Source organism: Tachyglossus aculeatus, chromosome 6 (assembly GCF_015852505.1).
Source record: "Tachyglossus aculeatus isolate mTacAcu1 chromosome 6, mTacAcu1.pri, whole genome shotgun sequence".
NCBI classification, from domain to species: Eukaryota; Metazoa; Chordata; class Mammalia; order Monotremata; family Tachyglossidae; genus Tachyglossus; species Tachyglossus aculeatus.
In genome coordinates, this window is record NC_052071.1 from 49,368,579 (window position 1) to 49,391,277 (window position 22,699).

The following is a 22,699-nucleotide window of genomic DNA, read 5'->3' on the forward strand; positions in this document are numbered from 1 at the left end:
AAATAAGTTTGTCTCCTGTGGGGTCTCCGTGGATGGTTCACCCCGTCAGCTGACCCTCTCCCCATCCTCAAGGAACATGAGCTCTTGAGCCGAAAGACCCAAGAGTCTTATCTGGTCCCTCAGAGGACATTGGCTTTGACTCCCAGGGTTCCTTTCAATCAATCAATCAATCAAGACAGTTAACTTCTCTGTGCCTCAGTTAGCTCATCTGTAAAATGGAGATTAAGGCTATGAGCCCCACAGGGGACATGGGCTGTGTCCAACCTTATTAGCTTGTACCTGCCCTAGTGCTTAGTTCAGTGCTTGGCACACAGTAAGTGCTTAACAAATACAATTTTTTTTAAGTTTGATTTATTGAGAGCTAACTATGTACAAAGCACTATAGAAAGCTCTTGGGAATGTGCAGTAGAGTAAGGCGACCCACTCCGTGCCATCTTTTAGACTGTGAGCCCACTGTTAGGTAGGGACTGTCTCTATATGTTGCCAACATGTACTTCCCAAGCGCTTAGTACAGTTCTCTGCACACAGTAAGCGCTCAATAAATATGATTGATTGATTGATTGATCAAGGAGCAAACAGTCTAGTGGTAAAGGCAGACACTAAAATAAACAAATTACAGGTAGTAGAAAGCAACGGAGTACAAAGTGCTGTGGAGCTGGGGGTTAGGTAAGCAGCCAAGGGGATAGGGGCTACTGATTCAAGTGAATGGGCGATATAGTAGGGAGATAAACAACCCAGAGTCCAATCTTTAGGGGCTCCCCACCTTAGCCCGAGCTGTACTGGTGTTCTCTCTCCTTATCTGCTAGATTTTTCACTCCGCCAGTTTCGGGTTTCTATTTTATCTCACAAGTCTTTGGCAAGTTTTCTTTCACAAGGGTTTCACCCCTCTGAGGTTTCCTAGTCTTTATTACTATTGGAGGCCTCTTTTACTGAGTGCTTTGGGGATTATCGAACATTGCCTGGTGTTATACACTGTTTTTGCTCTTTTGTAAAAACAAAGAAAAAGGGGCTAGTTAGGAAGTTTTCTTTCTCCCTCTTTTTGGAACAAAGATAAGGGAAAACCCCCGAAAGGGCTTCCTTTTACTTGTATCTATTGTAGTGTTACATTTGTCTTTGTTCCTCTAGTTTGAAGAGACATGGGAGGAGAGAGGAAAAAAGAAAATGATTTTTTAGTAGCCGTAGGAAGCCCCTTCAAGGGAGAATCCCAAATCGAAAAAGCAGTCGGGACTTTTCTTTAGTATTAAAACTGTTTTTAAATCTCACTTTACCCCTGTCGCTTTGTTTTGTGAAAAAGGATGTAAAAAGGGACACCAACTTTCTGGAGTGAAGCTTGCCTAGTTACATGGGAGCAGTGTCCAGTCAGGGCCTGGGCCTCCCCTCACAAACCTCCTTAAGATCAGAGCTGAGGAGAGCGTCGCCTCTTGGATCTACAAATTGTACTTGGTGGCCACCTCAAGCGGCTCAGCTGCCGGGGGATCACTGAGCAGTTGATTTCTCCTCATGCAACCACCGAGTAGGCTTAAGTCATAATTTCGTATTGATGCCCTCAAGGCAAATGTGTCTGTCTGAGATATTGTGGAGCTCTAGCTAAGAGGCTGCAGCCAGAGGTTGTTGAGACCATCAGCCTGAAAGGAATTGCTCTCCATGTATGGTGAGATTATCCCTGCCTCCCCTTAGAGAAGCAGCATGACCTAGTGGATAGAGCATGAGCCTGGATGTCAGAGGATCTGGGTTCTAATCCCTGCTCCTCCATTTGCCTGTTGTGTGATCTTGGGCAAGTCACTTCACTTCTCTCTGCCTCCATTATCTCATCTGTAAAATGGAGATTGAGACTGTGAGCCCCATGTGGGACAGGGAACGTATCCAACCCAAATTGGTTGTATCCACCCTCGCGCTTAGTACAGTGCCTGGCACATAGTGAGTGCTCAACAAATACCGCAATTATTATTCCCTTCTGAGACCAATCTTGTTGGAACCCAACCCACAGTCCTTGTTCTTGCCACCTTTCCTCATTAGTAACGATCGTGACATTCATTAAGAACTTACTCTGTGCAAAGCATCCTTTTAAGCACTGGAGTAAAAGCAAGACAATCTGGTGTGACACAGTTCTTGTTCCACTTGGGGTTCACAGTCTAAGTGGGAGGGAGAACAGGTACTTCACTCCCATTTTATAGATGAGGAAATTGAGGCACCAAGAAATTAAGCAACTTGTCCAAGGTCGTACAGCAAGCAAGTGGTGGAGCCGGGATTAGATTAGAATAAATTGGACTGGGAATAGAACCCAGATCTTCTGAGTCCCAGGCCCATGCTCTTTCCACCAGGCTATGCTGCTTCTCCTTTGATTTTATTCCTGTTGCTAATCCAGCATGGCTCAATGGAAAGAGCCCAGGCTTTGGAGTCAGAGGTCATGGGTTCAAATCTTGTCTCTGCCAAATTGTCAGATGTGTGACTTTGGGCAAGTCACTTAACATCTCTGTGCCTCAGTTACCTCATCTTTAAAATGGGGATTAAGACTGTGAGCCTCCTGTGGGACAACCTGATCACCTTGTAACCTCCCCAGCACTTAGAACAGTGCTTTACACATAGTAAGCACTCAATAAATGTCATTATTATTATTATTATTATTAATCCAATTCCTTCAACTTCGGTCTCTGGTGGTGACATCAGTTGAATTTCAAGGCAGACGTTTTGTGAGCATCCTCCAAGTCCCCATTGGTACACCTAGCTTAAGAATTCTCAGGCTGCTACCCTCATCAGAAGTATCATTTTGGTATCAGCTTCTAGAGCTGGGTTTAAGCATCTGATTTCTTTTCTGGACCCCACATACTTGATTTCATCATTGGTTCAACTCCTTCATCATCATCTTATCTATTCTGACTTTGGTCATTTGGGACTATGGCCCAGACTAGCTTTCAGTTATCTGAGAAACCCATAGGAGTGAAGTAGCAGTGCGGCCTAGTGGAAGGAGCAGTGTCCTGGGAGTCATGAAACCGGGGTTCTAAACCTGGCTCCTCAACTTGTTTACTCTGTGACCTCAGGCAAGTCAGTTAACTTCTCTGTGCCTCAGTAACCTCATCTGGAAAATGAGGATTAAGACTGTGAGAGTCCTATGTGGGACAGGAACTGCGTCCTATCTATACGTGATATCTACTCCAGCACTTAACAAATGCCACAAAAAAAGTTTACTCCATAATGTGGTCTGAATATTCTTGGATGTAGCTGACCCATCGGCAATCCTAGGAGTCTTTCTAAGGCTCCTGTCCTCTTTCTACTGTCTCAAAAGCAGGCTGAAGGACTCATCTGTTCTCCCTTCATTTCACTCGCCTGTCCAAATTGCTTCTTGTTTCCTTGTTAGAGAATGATGGCTCTAATCTGAAATGACTCAGCTGAGCTCCTAAAAGCTCCCCTTTCCAGGAGAGGCAGGTGAAAGCCCTCAGAGGCCATCACCAGTTTACAAAGCCAACTCAGATCCTGCTGATCCCATCATGGGTGAGGCTTGGTAGAAAGTCCCGAAGGCACAGATTGACTCAACTGCAGGAGCTCATTTCTTTGCTTCCCATCAGGAAGTCATGGAGTGGTAAGGCTAACGCCTTTCCCTGGTTGGCTATGTCTATTCTCCCTCCCTTCTACATTGTCTATGCACTCGAGTCCTTATCCCCTAAGGCCTTTCATTAATCCAGTCATACTTAGTACTTACTGTGCACAGAGGACTGCACTACGTACTTGTGAGAGTACAGTATAACAGAGTTGGTAGACATGTTCACTGCCCACAATGAGTTTACCATCTAGAGGACACCCCTTTTCTGTCTGTGTCCTGATACTTCGCTACTTCTCCTGTGTGTAATTTATTGTAATGTTGGTCTCTCCCACTAGATTGCAAGATATCTTGAGGACAGGGATCCTGTCTACCAACTCTGTTGTAGTCTCCCAACTACTTAATATAATGCACTGTACACAGTAAACCCCCAGACCGTAGGACTCATCTGTTCTCTCTTCATTTCACTCTCCTGTCCAAATTTCTTCTTGTTTCCCTGTTAGAGAATGATGGCTCTAATCTGAAATGACTCAGCAGAGCTCCTAAAAGCTCCCCTTTCCAAGGGAGGCAGGTGAAAGCCCTCAGAGGGTATCACCTGTTTACAAAGCCAACTCAGATCCTGCAGATTCCGTCCTGAGTGAGCAGGGAAGGGAAGCAGCATGGCTCATTGGAAAGAGCCCGGGCTTTGGAGTCAGAAATCATGGATTCAAACCCTGGCTCCATCAATTGTCAGCTGTGTGACTTTGGGCAAGTCACTTAACTTCTCTGTGCCTCAGTTACCTCATCTGTAAAATGGGGATGAGGACTGTGAGCCCCCTGTGGGACAACCTGATCACCTTGTAACCTCCCCGGTGCTTAGAACAGGGCTTTGCACATAGTAAGTGCTTAATAAATGCCATTATTATTATGGGAATGGGCAGGGAATGTGTCTGTTTATTATTGTATTGCATTCTCCCAAGTACTGAGTACAATGCTCTGCACACAGTAAGCACTCAATAAATACAGATGAATGAATGAAGTAAACACTCAATAAATACCATTGAGTAATTGATGCCTAACCACCATAAAAGTCCTTCAGCCTGTACCCCATTTTACAGAGCCCATAATGCTGGTTTTTAGTGGCTGGAGATGATTCCTACCTGAATGGGCTGACGGGGCACACTTCAGCCAGCTTTTGGTTCAGGCTGACCACAGAATACAAGGTTCAGCTGGAACAAAGGGGGTTTAGTTGATATATCAGAAGGACTAAGCAGCACGTCTTGCTTTTCTCCTAGTGGGACAGGACCTCAACCAACTAGTCCTCTGCCTTTCCTCTCACTTGGCTGGACAGAATAGAGGACTGAGTTAGGGCCCATTCCAGCAGAAAAAGTCAAGGCTTCCTGTCTCAGATATCTCTGCCATTGTTAGAGAAGCAGCATGGCATTGTGGTTAGAGACCGGGCCTTGGAGTCAGAAGGTCATGAGTTCTAATCCCGGCTCTTCCACTTGTCTGCTGTGTGACCTTGGGCGAGTCACCTCACTTCCCTGTGCCTCAGTTGCCTCATCTGTAAAATGGAGATCAAGACTCTTAGTCCCATGTGGGAAAGGGACCGTGTCCAACCTGATTAGCTTGTAATAATAATAATGATGGCATATATTAAGTGCTTACTATGTGCAGAGCACTGTTCTAAGCACTGGGGAGGTTACAAGGTGATCAGGTTGTCCCACAGGGGGCTCACTGTCTTCATCCCCATTTTACAGGTGAGGTAACTGAGGCCCAGAGAAGTTAAGTGACTTGCCCAAAGTCACACAGCTGACAATTGGCAGAATGGGGTTTGAACCCATGACCTCTAACTCCAAAGCCCGTGCTCTTTCCACTTGTATCCACCCCAGAGCATAGTACAGTGCCTGGCACACAGTACGTGCTTAACAAATTCTATAATTATTATTATCTTATCCCCGTTTTTCAGTTAAAGAAACTGAGGTCCAGAGAGGCTTAGTGACTTGCTAGGAGATCACACAGTAGGTCGGTGTCAGATTAAAGTGACCTACCAGCTTTAACAATTGTCCTCCTCCTGGCTGCAGGTTATGACAAGCTCCAGTGAAAAGTGCATCCCCTTTCTGGGTCTAGGGCCCTGTGCTATTTTCACCTTGCACTGGGGTGTGACTTTCCTCATTAGGAAGAGATGGGCAAGATTGTTGCAGAGACCACAGATGGCAGAGTTGTTGTTTCCTTCCCAGTTGCCTCCTTCGTAGCAATGTCTAATTTTTATAGGGATATAGTGCTTTTACTCATCAGAGTTTTTCATCTGGTCTCAAGGATTCTGAGGAGAAATGGTGAGAAATAGCCACTCAGGTGCTGTAAGCTCATTGTGGGCAGGGAATGTATCTGTTTATTGTTATACTGTACTCTCCCAAGTGCTTAGTACTGTGCTTTGCATACAGTCAGTGCTCAATAAATATGATTGAATTAATGAATGATGATGCCTGGTAGGGGTGGACCCAAGAACTCTGATTTTCATCAGGTTTCAATGAAGTGGAGATCTGTCCAAAATGCCACTTTAGAGCCAGGTGAGAAACGAACAATTTGTTTCATCAGGTCATAAATAAAAACATCCTTTTGTCTATGAAAGTGCTGGGAGAAAGGGAGGCAATTACTTTGGATTTTATTGTAGCACAGTTCTAAGAAAGTGTTTCACACTGGAGAACAAAAGAGCTTCTAGTGTTTTGCTTGCTGTGAATTAAAGTAGCAAAAGTACCCATTTGTCATAATTGTGGATCAATATTTTTTTGTTGTTTCTAATCTTGATAATTACTGGAATTTGATTTCTTTATTTGGTCTGGTTCTTCCTTAGAAGATAAACAAGACTGTCCTGGGGGGTGGTGGTGGGAGGGGGAGAGAATGAATGTATGTGTTGGGTTTGGAAGTATGTGTACAATTGCTAGCAAACTGACCCAAAAGAGCTGAAAACATTAATGGAGACAGTAAGAGGCTTTGGGATGCAAAAGGCCTTTTGGGATATTTTCCCCACTTTTTCATTATGGCTTCAGGATTTCTGAAATGAAAGCTGTGGAGAGCATATGCATCTTCCTATTTTTAAACTGCAGAGAGCAGAACATTTTAATGAAGAGATATTTTACACTACCCTTCTACAACCCAAAGGCTAATAGCCTGGAACTGGTACTTTGGCTCCTTTAAAAAGTCCAACAAGACAAGCCAATTATGGACTCTGAAACATTTTTATTTTTAGTTCCTTGTAATAGCAATCCATTCTCTGCCATGGTACATTAACTGGAGAAACAAGTTGAAGTGAGGGGCTTGGCACCTTTGTAAAAATTGACTGTTTACTGGATTCTTCATAATAGAGAGAGATTTTTGAGTGCGTTCTGGGGAGGAGACATTGGGGGTCAGCTGGAAGTACTTACAGAGAGATAGTAATAATAATAATAATAATAATTGTAGTAGTGGTTAAGCATTTACAATGCAAGATAATCATGGGTAGATACAAGAAACACAGGTCTGACATAGTCCCTATCCCAAATGGACCTCACAGTATAAGTAGGAAGAAGAATGGGTATAAATCCCCATTCTGGTGATGAGGAAACTGAGACAGAGAAGTGAAGTGACTTGCTCACGGTCACACAGAAGGAATAGTGACAGATCTGGGATTAGAACCCAAGTCTCCCAACTTCCAGGTGCATGCTCTTTCCACTAGGCCACGCTGCTTCCCTAACCGAGTTGCCATCTGGAGGCTGCAGTTAAATCTAGAAATTTTTCTTTTCTTCAGTTTATTCTTCGGATAGACAACAGTTTGGCTGTTTATGCTGATTTTTGCTTTTATGTGTGATGTGGTGTTACTTTGGTGAGTGGAATAATTAGTTGTTTACAAATGGAGGGTGCAGTCGGCACAGCTGGGACATTCTCCTCCCGGCGCCACCTGGTAGCGGCGGTTTAATGTTGCAGACCCGAGTGTGAGGTTTTGGTGTTTTCTTGCCTGTTCCCTTCGGCAGTGGAAATCAATCAATTTTCCCTTTCCTATTTGGACCCTTGTTATGGCAGACATTATCTCCTGTGGGGAGGGGAGTTTGAGGTCCTGGCAGGGACTCTATCCTGTCCTCTCCCCAACGAAGAGGTGGGAGGGTAGGAAAAAGAAGATTGTAAAGCAGAACTGCCTTTTTATTTTTCAGCAAAGTGCGCATAACATACAGTTGTAACAACAAATGATGCACACACACACACACACACACACACACCTGTTCCATGCAACTTGAGGTCAGTCACATTTCCGATGACCACAGGTGTTTCTATGGGCCATATCCTAAGGAGAGGCTTTGTGAAGAAAGATATTCCTTGAGTTAAATACACTCAGATCTGTCCTAATGCCTATTTTCCCCATGCAATTTGTCAGAAAATTCTGTCAACAATGTGACCCGATTTTAGGCTTGGCGGGCCACGTTATTGAAGAAACTGGTTGTGAGCCATGTTGGATCAGGTGAGTAATACAGTGCGGGTTTTCTTTGGAGCGTGGTTTTGCAGCCTTGTGGGAGAGTCCCAAAGTCCATCAAAACAGGAGGAATCCTTTTCAACCTCCACATTCTCATCAGTCTTTCCCTCGCGTACCAGTGTCCCAGTAATAGGGTATCTAATGTTAATACCAGCCAGTAACTGATTTATGAGCAGGGATGTGGGACAGGATCTTAATTAAAATTCTTATTAACAAGCAGTCTGGTTTCTTGGGCCCATCCCGATTTCTCCCAAGCCTGAAGCTGGTGGCAATTTGAGTTAAGCTGAGTTAATTAATTTCCCCTTAGTGATCATTCTGTAAAGTGTACTCACCAACTCTAGATTGTATTCCACTAGACTGTAAGCTCTTGAAGGGCAGACATCATGTCTACCAACTCTATAATATTGTACTCTCCCGAGTGCTTAGTACAGTGCTAGGCATATAGTAAGCACTCAAAAAATGTCATTGGTCAATTAAACCTGGGTGTGTAGTGGGTGTGCCAGTTTCACCATTTTTCTTCAATCACATTTATTGATTGCTTACTGTGTGCATAATACTGTACTAAGTGCTTGGGAGAGTACAATATAACAGAGTTGGTAGACACATTCTCTGCCCATAATGAGCTGACAGCCTTTGTGCCGATGGATCTGAGATCAGGGGTACTTGCCTCTCGTACCATCTCTGGACATTTTCCATTTGACCAGACTGACTATTGCCTCAGAGAGGGAGGCCAGACTAGGTGAGCTGCTGATCTAACCAGCCACAAACCCCCTTCTTAATCCCCATGCCTGTGGACTCCATGCATCTATTTGTCTCCTCAGGGTGGGTGGGCTTGTTGGAAGGCTGCGGGGGCCTCTTCTGAGTGAAATACTGTATATCGCTTACCCTGCTCTTAGGGATGTACCTATTGGAGAATTCAGAATTTTTTTAAAAGAGCCTGGAGCTTCTTGGAGAAAAGGTGCTTTGTAAATAGGAAACAATAATAACAACAATACGTAATTCAATGACAGAGGAAGTATTAACTTGCAGAATCCGAACGAAAGAAAACGGCAGATTGTAATGAATAGGTTAGCACCGAGAGGGTCCTTATCGTCTTTCAGCAGAGAGGAAGAACCTCATTAGCATATTTTCTCTAGCTCACTGCGCTCTTGGCAAGGAAAGTGAGGAAAGTGGAGAGGAGAATGTGCTGCCGGGGCCCGTGGAAAATGCAGTCCCGATCCCAGATTAGAAATGCAGTGGCCAAGATGGACATCTCTCTGCCCCCCACCGTGCAAAGACCAATGCCTCAGGTTCAGAACAACAAGGAGGAAGCAGAGTAACTCTGGAGTGTGAGTGTCAGGAAGAGGGGAAGGAATGGAAACAGCATCCTCAGAGCCAAGGGACAACTTCCTGGCCATGTAGTGTTAATGGATTAATGGAAAGATTATGAGCTGGGAGTCAGAAGACTTGGATTCTAAATCTGGCTCTGCCACTTACTTTCCATGTGACCTTGGCTGTCTCACCTAAGTTCACTGTGCCTCAGTTTCCTCATCTATAAAATGGAGAATAAATACCTGTTATCTTTCTTAGAGCGTGAGCCCTGTGTGGGGCAGGAACGTTTCTGATCTGCTTATATCGTCTCAGCTCCAGAGCTTAGTACAGTGCTTACCCCAAATACCATTATCAGTATTATCAGTAACAGTAGTGGTATTTATTATCATGCCAAGATCAATCAATGGTTTTTCCTGAGTACTGATTATGTATGAAACAATGAACTAAGCATTTGGGACAGTACAATAGGGCAAGTAGATATGATCCCTATCCTCAATAGACAAGATTTCTCTTGTTTTAGATATACTACTCACCTCAGGATCCCAGGAATGACACTGCGAGTCCGTGAGTGACGGTGGGAGCGGGACCCAGGGAACTTGACCTGCATCAAATAAATTCCTTCCTATCGGCTTTAAGGACATCAACTGGCTCCCCCTTCTACCTTACCTTGCTTATCTCCTATTATTAATAATAATAATAATAGCATTTATTAAGCACTTACTATGTGCAAAGCACTGTTCTAATCGCTGGGGAGGTTTCAAAGTGATCAGGTTGTCCCACGGGGCGCTCAGTCTTCATCCCCACTTTACAGATGAGGTAACTGAGGCACAGAGAAGTTAAGTGATTTGCCCAAAGCCACACAGCTGACAATTGGTGGAGGCAGGATTTGAACCCGTGACTCCAAAGCCCGTGCTCTTTCCACTGAGCCACACTGCTTTACGTTACAACCCAACCTGCATGTTTCACTCTTCTAATGCCTGCCAATGAGAGATTTTGCTCTTGCCTTTCTCACCGCTGACCGGCCCCTAGCCAACATCCTCCTTCTGGCTGGAACACCCTCCCTCTTTGGGTCTAACAGTCCACCACTCTCTCCATCATCAAAACCTTACTAAAATCACATCTCCTCCAAGAGGATTTCCCTGACTTCAGCCCGCTTCTCCCATTCCCTTCTGTGTCACCTTCGCACTTGGTTTTGCACCCCTTATCCACCCCCCCTCAGCCCCACAGCACTTATAATAATGATAGCATCTATTAAGCTCTTACTATGTGCCAAACACTGTTCTAAGTGCAGGAGAGGTTACAAGGTGATCAGATTGTCCCACGGAGGACTCACAATCTTAATTCCCATTTTACAGATGAAGAAACTGAGGCACAGAGAAGTGAAGTGGCTTGCCCAAAGTCACACAGCTGGCAGTTGGTGGGGCTGGGATTTGAACCCATGACCTCTCTCCAAAGCCCGTGCTTTTTCCACAGAGCCACCATATCCCTAATTTATTTACTTATATCAATGTCTGTCTCCCCCTCTAGACCTTAAGCTCGTTGTGGACAGGGAAAGTGTCTACCAACTCTGTTATACATATTCTGCCATTGCTTAATACAGTGTTCTGCATCCAGTAAGCACTCAGTAAATACTATTGATAGATTGATTGAACCGCAACACCTCATCACTATGTGCATATCCTTATACTCTCCCATATGCCTGATCTGTAATTCATTTTAGTGTCTGCCTTCCTCTCTAGTCTGTAAGCCCCTGGTGTCTACTGACTCTTCTGTATTGCCCTCTTCCAAGTATCTAGTACTGCACAGAGTAAGCGCTCAATACATACTACTGATTGATGGAGAACCTAGTGGGAGCCTCAGGGAAACGACATGGCCTTGATCTCCTGTATACATCCACTGTCTTTGAAGGGAAAAGAAGAAAAACAATATAAAAAAAATTCCTCCTTGTGGGTTAAGTTTGCAGGTTTTCTGAAACTGTCACTGTGACTGATTGCATCAATGTATGCCACTCTGTTGAGAGAGACTTCTGGGCTGGCATTGATGTGCAAGACGAAAGTAAAGATGGGTGATGAGGATGGGCCTATCTTCTCTTCCCTGCTCTGACAGAGGGATAAGAGCACCTTTCGGCTGCACATCTTCGATTTCTGTCTGAGCCCTTGAGATGCAGGTACCTATGTGCTGAAAGACTGACAGACTTCAAACGCAGTGGAAACGTAGGCACTGGAAGGGGGATTGTATTGACTCAAAATGTCTCAGCAGTTTCATCGTTTTAGAGTGTGTCCCATTCCTAGCACACTCACCGTCCTGGCTCCTGAAAACTCTTCAAAAGAGTCCATCCTACCATAAATGAACTTGTGGAGATGAGAAAACTGTTGTAGTTATATTGATGTCTTTCTCCCCCTCTAGACTGTAAGTTCCTTGTGAGCAGGGAACATTTCTGCCAACATTGTAATGCTGTACTCTTCCAAGTTCTTCGTATAATGCTGTACACACAATAAACACTCAAACATCATTGATTTATACTATTGCACTTAACGAGCACTTATGTGCTGGGGTGAATGCCAGATATTCAGATCGGATACAGTTTCTCTCCCACACTGGCTTACAATCTGAGGGGTAAGGAGAGCAAGTATTTCCTACCCCCTCCCATTTTACAGATAGGAAACTGAGGCCAAGAGAGTTTAAGTGGTTTGCCCAGTGTCCCATAGCTGGTGGGTGGCTGAGCTTGGATTAGAACTCAGGTCTCCTGATTATCAGTTCCATGTTCCTTCCTCTAGGTCAAGCTTTCTTTCTAAGTCTTCCTAGCTATTTGTCTCCCACCTTGACCCCATCATTATAGAATAAGGTTGAAAAATAGTAATAAAAAAGAAACAGCCCTTTCGCAAAACTGAGTGATTTCACCAAGGCTGTAGATGGAATAATAATGGCATTTATTAAGTGCTTACTATGTGCAAAGCACTGTTCTAAGTGCTGTGGAGGTTACAAGGTGATCAGGTTGACCCACGGGGGGCTCACAGTCTTAATCCCCATTTGACAGATGAGGTAACTGAGGCCCAGAGAAGTTAAGTGACTTGTCAAAAATCACACAGCTAACAATTGGTGGAGCCAGAATTTGAACCCATGACCTCTGACCCCAAAGCCTGTGCTCTTTCTACTGAGCCATGCTATTTCTTATGCCTATCTTCCCATGATGCAAAGAAATCTGAAGTCTTGCTATGTCATCATGTCTCAACTTGGGGCTGATTTGACTTGCATCCCTACATCCTTATCCTGATGTAAGGTCTGTCCCACTGGGTGCAGTGTGCTGCACTAAGTGCGTTGGAAAGTACAGCAAAAAAGACAAAACTCAGTTCCTTCCCATAAGGAACTTACACCCTAATGAGGGGGCTGACATAAAAATATTTACGAATAGTAAAATCAGAATAAATAGTGTTACCTGTGACCCCCTGTAGACTCTTTGTGGGCCAGGGTTGCGGCTGCCATCTCTCTCACCTCAGACTTTCCCAAGTGCTTAGTACAGTGCTCTGCAAATAGTTAACACAATAAATACCATTGATTGATAGATATACATACAGCTGCTGGGGATTATAGTCAATGATTGTTCTTGAGCACTTCCTTTAGACTGTGAGCCCACTGTTGGGCAGGGACTGTCTCTATGTGTTGCCAATTTGTACTTCCCAAGCGCTTAGTACAGTGCTCTGCACACAGTAAGCGCTCAATGAATACGATGATGATGATGATGAAGCACTGGAGTAAGCACATATGAGAGACACATGTATAACTGTCACCCAGAAATTTTGAGAGATCATTTTAGGTAAAGTAGGGACTAAACCTGACCAGTGCTAAACACAGACGTTAACACCTGATTTTTCTTAACATCCTCGTCTAGAGGTTTTTCCTTCAATCTGTCTCTATTCATCATCTAGCATATGGCCTTGGACAGCTCCCCAGACCCGATGCAGAGGCGTCATAATTAGCTGCTGATCAAGCATTTGGGCCAACGTGACAGATCGCACGGGTTGGAGACCGACACACTGCTGAATCCGTATTGTACTGTACATCTGGCTCTCACGTTCAGAAAGGAATTTCCCTGCTCCAACAGTCTGCTTCCACCCTTGCCCACGTGTTTGCCCTTACAGGCAGCCTACATCAGGGGGATGGCGGGCTGAGCACCAGGGCTCTCTCTGGAAAAAAGGGAATTTTTTTCCCCCTTTTGATCCAACTCTCTCCAATGGGCAGGTGTGGTGGGAGGATATTTTGACTGCGATTTATCTGTCGTGATTCTAGATAAGCAAGCGTAGCAGCAGTGTGGGCTGCTGTGTGTTGGAATGTGGCAGGGACTCCTGGTACTCTGTCATCCTCTCTCCACTGGAGCGCTCAGAGAATGATGGCCCGAGTTTCCTGCCACACCTCCAGGGCCTCCTCCTTACAACGTCCCTAAAACTGGCTCCTTTTCTTAATGGCAGAATCCTGATGAGCAAGATCTTCCAAATGCCACGTACATTACATTCAGCTTTCTCTGCCGTGGGCATCTTGGACGGAGATAACGTTTCAGGGTGGCATAATTTAACCGCCCCTACCCTCGTCGAGTAGCTGGGAGGAAGGAGATGGGGGATGAGAAGGAAACTGAAAGAAGCTTTTTTAAGACGTGCGATGGGCAGCAGAGTGCTGTCAGTTTATACTAATGATTGGGAGTGCTGTTGCAAATTACCACACTTTGTAGCTAAGCAACAATGCAATTGACTACGATCTGAAAAAAAAATAAATGTTGCAGGAAAGGATATGGTGTTTGGATACCAAGGATAGACTTGAGTAGGGGATGGAAAATGGCAGCAGGAGCAGCACTTTGCTACGGCACCTCCCTAGCTGGGAATGCTGAATCCCACTGCCGGCATCACTGGATCCTATTGAAAGAGGACAGAGTTTTCCACCTCCCCAGGCCTGCCTTGCATTATTATTGAATTCCAGCTCTTTCAGAGAGGGGATTGAGTCTTTAATTCCTATAGCAAAGGCCTGCTGTGCCTTTGCCTTGGAGGCTCAATAAATATTAATAAATATATAGGGTCAAGGTGGAGGGTGTGAAAGCAGTGTGGTCTAGTTGAAAGACTTGGAAGTCAGAGGACCTGGGGTCTAATCCCAGCTCTGGCACCTGTCTACTGTGTGACCATAGGCAAATCACTTAACTTCTCTGTGCCTTAGTTTCCTCATCTGTAAAATGAGGATTAAGTACTTGTTCTCCCTCCTACTTACATTCTGAGTCCTGTGTAGAATAGGGACTATGATCTGATTCTAGCATATCCACAATAGTGCTTAATATAGTGCTTGGCATCTAGTAAGTGCTCAGCAAATACCACAGTTATTCATGCTTTCCAGCTTGTATCATTTCAGTCTGATGGATGTGAGCAATGTGTGACAGTGAGTGGAAACCTGCGGATTCAAAGGAGAGAGGCTCCTTTTGAGAGGCAACTTTCATCCATAAGAAAAGGAGGAGGCAGGGTGGAGGAAAGATAACTTCAAAAGTCCCACACTATGAGTCATCCTGTCTTTCTAGCCTGCCCAAATTGTGTGTCGGTCAAACCAAGCCAGTCCTCACCAAATTTTTTCTGAAATGCTCAGCTAGATGGTCTGAATGTGCAGACATGATTTCATCACTCTTATCTTGCCTGAATCATAGGAATTAGTGCTTCACACAGTGCTTGGCACATAGTAAGCACTTTAACACAATTATTGTTAATACCATTGGTATTATTATTAAATTGGGAAGGTATCAAGTAAGGGTTGAACTTTCCATCTCTCGACTCCATATTCCTGCCTCTGACAAGTCAGATTTGTGTGGAACGTCAGGAAGTATGCACCATGGAAGCTCAGAAAGAAAGGAAATGTAACTCATGTCAGGCCCCTGCAGGCTTTTAGAGGGAAATAGGAGTCTCTAAGTGAAGTCAGGTTTGATCTGAGGTACTTTCACCTGGAGGGTGATGTAGTTGATGGTCTAAATAGTCCCTTCCAGTTTAGGCTTCTGTGATCTCCACTGTTGAACTTGGGATCCTAATGGCAAACAGCCAGGAACGTGGGTTTCTGCCTTGCCCTTGGAGCAGTTTTAATTGATTACCAGGATGGGCAGAGAGAGGATTTGGGGTGAGGTGTTTATGAGCAAACATACACATGCATGCCCACACACACACACGTGTACGTGTAGCTATGATGGCTGGATGTGCACAGAGGGGACGCAGAAGGCTGAGGAGAGGGAGTGGGTGGAGGCAGGTAGCAGACAAAGTTGGCAGGTTGTCGATGGTATTATTTTCCAGCTCTGGGGCCTGGAAGTCTGGGGTCAGGTGGAAATTTCGAGGTCTTCCCTTGTTCTTTCTTTGGCTCCCTGTGGAATGGGCTGGAAGTTTCAAGGATGGTGAATGCAGTCAGGATCGAGTTTCCCAAATAGCCCATCCAGCCAGTCTGCCAGCCCAGTCCTAATTACGCCGATTGTATTGGGTTGGTAGGAAAGCTAATGAGATGTCATTTGCTGGGCTGGGATTGAGGAGGCTGGAATCCCAGGAGCGGCCCTCCCTCACCATGGGCAGGCCTCCTATCACCCCAATGAAAGGGATTGTTGGAATTGATATTTTGGAGTTAGCATCCAGCTGGAAGGGTTGGAGGAGCCAGCCAATGCTGGTCAAGTCTTTGAGAAGCAGCATGGCTTAGTGGATAGAGCACAGGGCTGGAAATCAGAAGGATCTCTGGGTTCTAATCCCAACTCTGCTACTTGTCTGCTGTGTGACCTTGGGCAAGTCACTTAATTTTTATTTAAATGGTATTTGTTAAGTGCTTACTATGTGCCAGGCACTGTTCTTAACACTGGGGTTGATATAAGATAATCAGATTGGACACATGGAGCTCACAGTCTTAATCTGCATTTTGCAGAGGGAATTGAGACCCAAAGAAGTGAAGCTACTTGTCCAAGGTCACCCAGCAGACAGTCCCAGGTTCTTTCCATTAGGCCTCACTGCTTCTCAGCTTCTCTGTACCTTCATTCATTCATTCACCACGTGGCTCAGTGGAAAGAGCCCGGGCTTAGGAGTCAGAGGTCATGGGTTCGAATCCCAGCTCCACCAAATGTCTGCTGTGTGACCTTGGGTAGGTCACCTAACTTCTCTGAGCCTCAGTTACCTCATCTGTTAAATGGGGATTAAGACTGTGAGCCCCACATGGGACAACCTGATCACCTTGTATCCCCCCCAGTGCTTAGAACAGTGCTTCACACATAGTAAGCGCTTAACAAATGCCATCATTATTATTCAATCATATTTATTGAGCGCTTACTATGTGCAGAGCATAGGTGATTGGAAAATACATTATAACAATAAACAGATAACAGTCCCTGCTCACAGTGAGCTTACGGTCTAGAGGGGGAGTCACTTCAGTTACTTCATCTGTAAAATGGGGATTGAAAGACTGTGAGCCTTATTTGTGGGTATACACATTATGTCCAACCTGAGTAACTTGTATCTACCCCAGTGATCAGTACAGTGCCTGGCACATAGTAAGCACCCAGCAATTACCATTTTGTTTTTTAACAGAGGTAAAGTGTTAGCTCACTAGTTATACTCTGAAATACCAAATCTCTGGTAAGGAAGGGCCCTGCTCGGTTGTGGTCAGGGACCGTATCCTAGCAAACTGGCCCTACGGGCACTTGAGAAGCTAAATACTTCCACTGAAGCCGTGTGGTGGGGAGGATGTCTCTTACCTCTATTGCACTTTCCCAAGCGCTCAGTACCATGCCCTGCACCCAGGAGTCCCTCAGTACTTACTATCAGTTCAATTCTGTGATTACCAGGTCTAGTATCCAGTGTGAGTCTCATCCTTCGATAGCTCAGCTGGTAGAGCGGAGGACTGTAGTGGTTGTTTCCCAGTCATCTTTGGGTCGCTGGTTCGACTCCGGCTCGAAGGACTAATTTTCAGCGCTTAGAACAGTGCTTTGCACATAGTAAGCGCTTAATAAATGCCATCATTATTATTATTATCCCCTGCTGACCCCCATCTTCCTCCTTATCTTTGTAACAATCCTTCTGTGGATCAATTATTTTTGTCTCTCCAAGAAACACCTTTGCATGCTCTTAGTTATGCCGAACAAGCCAAATTTCAGCTGGGGGAGCGGTCCCTACTAATTTTTATGTTTACATACGTATATATGCCTATAAAAAACAGCCGGCACAGCAGTCAGGTGATAAAACTCCCAATCTGCATGCAAGGCGCTTTGGCCATTCTGTGGAAGCAGTGCAGGGCTGCATTACTGATTTCTAATCCTCTGACAGACTCAAGCTGCAGATATTATTAGCCTCTTTCTGAAGTGTAATTATGGTTTTGTTGTGCATGACTGCCAGCACTCTCTCCTCTCTGAATCGAGGGTTTTGATCTAATCGCTGTTTTACAATGGGGTCCCAGCCGTTACCCCCTCCACCAGTATCCCAACTTCAAATGCAGATCGAGGAAGAATAATGTTTATTTGGAAGATAGGCAGGTAGAATTATCTCGTAGATTAGGTAGTATGTGCCTGTGCCTTAAGCAAAGCCACCTGATGGGTGCGTCTCATTTTAGTGACCAGATCTTAAGCATACAGATGCTTCCTGGCTTCAAATGGTGATTTGCTGCAATGCCTTTTGTATCAAGAGAAAATGGAGGCTGCAGTAGGTTTCATCGAGGTCTACTGGTTTCCCCGAACCAAATGCCCTTTACTTAGAACAGTGCTCGACACATAGTAAGTGCTTAACAAATACTATCATTATTATTATTTAAACTATGGCAATAATTAGGGGGTTGCCAGTGTTATGCAAGCATGGAGCCTGGTTTTGAGAAATGTTCATTGTGCCTCATTAAATTTGAAACTGGTACTTAAAAGGTCAGAAATAAATATTCTCTTTTTATTTCTGTGACAGTCAGTCTAAATGGATGCTGCATATGCATAGCCCGTGTGTCTGTGCTCATTCCACTGAACCGAGACAGCATCCTGCTTGGCTTGGTAGCGATCAGGATGTCTGCAGTGAAAAACACAAACAAACCTCCAAAGCGGGGTTTCATTGAGCAAGGACAGGAAAATAATCTACTGTGTATTACATCTAATTATAAAACATCAATATTCCCAGCTAATGTACTTTTTCAAAGATGCTGTATTACTAGTTGGGAGTTTGTAGACTTGCATATTACAGGATTGAGCAACAAGCTGGAATAAGGGAAAAGGGTACATCAGGAGTTACCACGGGGAAGTTATTCTTGTAATTTCTAATAAACGAATTCAGGGGACTGGGCTCAAGTGACATTTAGTAGAAATAACGACAGCGGGTTTGGAAGTTGTTTTGCGGGGCTGGGGAGTCGGGGGGTGGTGGTGTTTTGGCACGTACATGCCAGACCACCTGCCACTCGACCTCCAAATATTTTGCAAATCTTTTCAGCCATCAAGTCTTGCTCGGTAGAAACCCTGCTCTGCAGGCAGCCTGCATTTGGCAGCTGTCGGAAAACACAAGGATCCAGGTGCCAGGGGAGCGGGATTTGTCGCAAGGGTGGGAGCATCTCAGCCAGGGTGACCAGTTGTAATCACAATTATAATAGTGGTATTTGTTAAGCGCATACTATGTGCCAGGCACTGTACTCAGCCACAGGGGTGGATACAAGCAAGTTGGGTTGGACACAGTCCCTTTCCCATATAACTTGTACTTCCCAAGCACTTAGTACAGTGCTCTGCACAAAGTAAGCACTCAATAAATACGATTGAATGAATGAATAATAATAATAATAATAATAATAATGATGACATTTGTTAAGCACTTACTATGTGCCAAGCACTGTTCTAAGTGCTAGGGTAGATACAAGGAAATCAGGTTGTCCCACCTGGGGCTCACAGTCCTAACCCCTATTTTACAGATGAGGTAACTGAGGCACAGACTTGCCCAGTGCCATACAGCAGACAAGTGGCAGAGCCGGAATTAAAACCCAGGTCTTCTGGCTCCCAGGCCCGTGCTCTAACCATTAGGCAACGCTGCTTGCTTTTATGCTGGACAATTTGGTTTCCAGGAGGTCCATCCCTGGCCCAGGACAGTTTTGTGTCCACTTTAAAACTTCCCGGCCCTAGGCCTTCCTCTGTCACCTTTCCTGCTGCTGGACTCCACGACTCAGATGTTGGGAAGAACCGCAGAGACTCTGGAGCCAGTAGATGATCTCAGGGAACCTCCTGGAGGAACACTTAGGAGTGTACAAAATTTCCGTACTTAGGGACAATGGCGACTATGACATCATAGTCCTTCTAGACCTTCATAGTCCATCATAGACCTTCTAGACCACAGACCTTCTAGACTATGAGCCCACTTTTGGGTAGGGACTGTCTCTATATGTTGCCAACTTGGACTTCCCAAGCGCTTAGTACAGTGCTCTGCACACAGTAAGTGCTCAATAAATATGATTGAATGAATGAATGAATGAATCATCACTCTAGGCTGTTTGCCCGGCATAGTGTGTATCACATCTCAAGCGTCTCCTTGTCCGGTACATGGGAAGAACTTCAGTGGCCACCCTAGTCTCGGGCTTCGTCTGCTCTGGGTGGGTCTCCGGGATTCTTTGTCTCGGAAGATACGTGGCCTTACCATGAGACTACTAGGCACAGTGCCAGGGGCATTTTGGTCAGTCAGTGAACAGAACATATTGGCTGCCCCTGGAAGCACTGGAAGGGAAGACAACAAAGGTCCCAACCTTAATAATAATAATAATAATAAATATAATAATTACGGTACTTGTTAAACGCTTACTATGTGCCAAGCACTGTTTTAAGTGCTGGGGTAGATACCAGTTGATCAGTTTGGACACAGTCACTGTCGCCCATGGGGCTCACAGTCTTCATCCCCATTTTACAGATGAGGTAACCGAGGCCCAGAGAAGGAAAGTGAGTTGCCCAGAGTCACACAGCAGACACATGGTGGAGCTGGGATAGAACCCACATCCTTCTGACTCCCAGTGGTATATCCACTATACCAAGCTTCTTCTTTAATCCTCTGATCACTTACGGTTCCAGCTTGGTTCCCCTTCCCCCAGGATCCCGTGGAAGCCAATCGATTAAAGGTTCCGCTGCTGTTCGGATGGCGTTTAGCCTCTGCAAGAATTCTCCGGCCACAGCCTATAAAAAAATCCCTGCCTACTCTAAAGAGAGACTGCAATAGTCACTTCAGGCACCAAAGAAGACAATGTGACATCCTACAAGGGAAAAGACCAATCTGTATGTTCTCTTTCAGGAGCCTCTGGGTTTCAAGAAGGCTCTCTGGGACTCCCAGATAGGTGGAGTCAGGGCTTTGGTTGATCGACAAAGTCAGGTTCCTCAAATCTCTGCAGCTGGTCACGAAAACAGACAGCCTCAAAAATAACCATCAAAGACCTCCTTCTTTCATCACATGCCACCTTTTGTGGGCCTCTTCTGGCTTTAAATCTTCTTAAAGCAGAAATGGGGTCTGGTGTTGAGAACAAGGCCTCAGTTTTTAATGCTGGTTATGTTTCCGAGGCACCCTTTGATGCTAGCTGTAGTACTTAACCCTTCTCTGCTGGTGATTAATGATGATTATTTTTAATTGCTTTGAAAGTGCTTTGATATTTGGGGATTAAAGGTACTATGCCAGTCAGTATGTTGACGGTGTTTACCGAGTGCCCACTCTGTCTCAGTACAAAAGGTTCCATTGTTGGAAACTTTTCTTCAGCTCCAGGAGTCATTGCACTGGGAGAAAATTACCAAGACTGCGCCCCCACCCATGTGATTTTTGTTTCTGTGGGTGGAGGTAAGGGAAATTTGACTCATGAGAAAGGATCAGGTCACTGTTGCCTCTTGTAGAACCTCAGCCCAGGTCCAGTCACACTGAGATCTCTTTGGTATGACAAAGAACATGAGCTAGCCCACGTGGACTTTTGTTTCTAGATTCCGCCTTAAGGTTTGCTGTCTGAGGAACTTGGAACTTGAGGATTTCTGTTCATTGTGAGAGGTACCAAGAAAAGAGGAGCAAAAAGCTTTATAAGGAATGAGAGCAAGAGAGAAAACAGCGCCAGGTGTTGCAAACATTAAACCTGACAAGACAACCAAGGATAACCTTTTTGTGTACACAGTGTGGAATTGTGAATCCCACGTTGGCTTTTTCAGCCACACACAAACTCATAGATGAATTTCTCCATCAATGGTGCTTCCAAATACAAAGACCATCTCTCTCTCTCTCTCTCTCTCTCTCTCTCCTTATATGATATAGCTGAATAAGTGAATGAACAATTAAAGATATATCTAAGCATAAATATAAAACTTTAATATGTAGTATAATTAAAGTTTTATATTTATCCTTAGATATTTCTTTAATTGTTCATTTGCTTATTCAGCTATTTCATCATGACATACTTGCACCATTTCTTGCTCTGTTCTAATTCCCCCTCCTGCTTCCACTTGTAAATTATCTTCATCTAACTCCCCCCGTACAGAGTAAGCTTCTTGAAGGCAGGGAATATGTGTGCTTAGCTACTACGGTACACTCCCCAGCTTTTAGTACTCAACAGGTCTTCAGTCAACACCACTGACTGATTTCTGCTTCCAGTGTTTAACCATTGTTCCAGAAAGTGTTACCTCAAAGATTCCAGGTTTATGATTGGCTGCAGGATATTGGGTAGCTCTTCTGGAGTAGGCCTTGGTATCCAAACCCAAGATAGGCAGCACTGGCCCCTAAATCCCAACTTTCCCCATTCAGTTTTATTCACTGAATGCCCTCTGTGTGCTGAGAACTGTGCTATAGCAGAAGCAAGACCCATATTCGCTGACCTCAAGGAGTTTATAATCCACCCCAAAGAAGGTCTGTAGACCAAATAGCACCCTCTCCCAGGTGGATGACTCTATAAATAGTCTCAGGGCATTGTGCTGGCAAGATTAGCCTTTCAGTGTTCATCAGAGACATCGAAAGCCACTCTCCTACAGTGATGGTTTGTTTTATGGTACTTGTTAGCCACTTACTATTTGTCAAATCTGTTCTAAGCACTGGGATAGGTACAAGTCAATGAGGTTGGACACAGTCCCTGCCCGCGAGGGCCTCACAGTCTGAAGGAGGAAGGAGAACAGGTATTGAATCTTTATTTTACAGTTGAGGAAACTGAGGCACAGATAAATTAAGTGACTTGCCCAAGGTCACACAGCATGCACTTGACAGAGGATTTGGCAGAGCTAGAATTAGAACCCAGGTCCTCTGGCTCACAGGCCCGTGCTCGTTTCACTAGGCCATAGTGCTGCAATGCTGTCTAACACTTAGAAAACTGGCCCCAGCATGTGAGTCAACGACTCAAGGGTCTTTGAGCCTGGGGAAATCTTATCTTTCTGGAGC

General features: G+C 44.8%; 1 protein-coding gene and 1 non-coding gene across 2 annotated transcripts in view; both read left to right on the forward strand.

Moving 5' to 3' along the window:
* Positions 1-22,699, forward strand: part of PCDH19 (protocadherin 19) — a 142,695-nt gene that overhangs the window by 43,120 nt on the left and 76,876 nt on the right. The window lies entirely within an intron of this gene.
* Positions 17,183-17,271, forward strand: TRNAY-GUA. The gene is given in 2 exon segments: positions 17,183-17,219; positions 17,236-17,271. It is a non-coding gene; the product is annotated as a tRNA-Tyr (tRNA).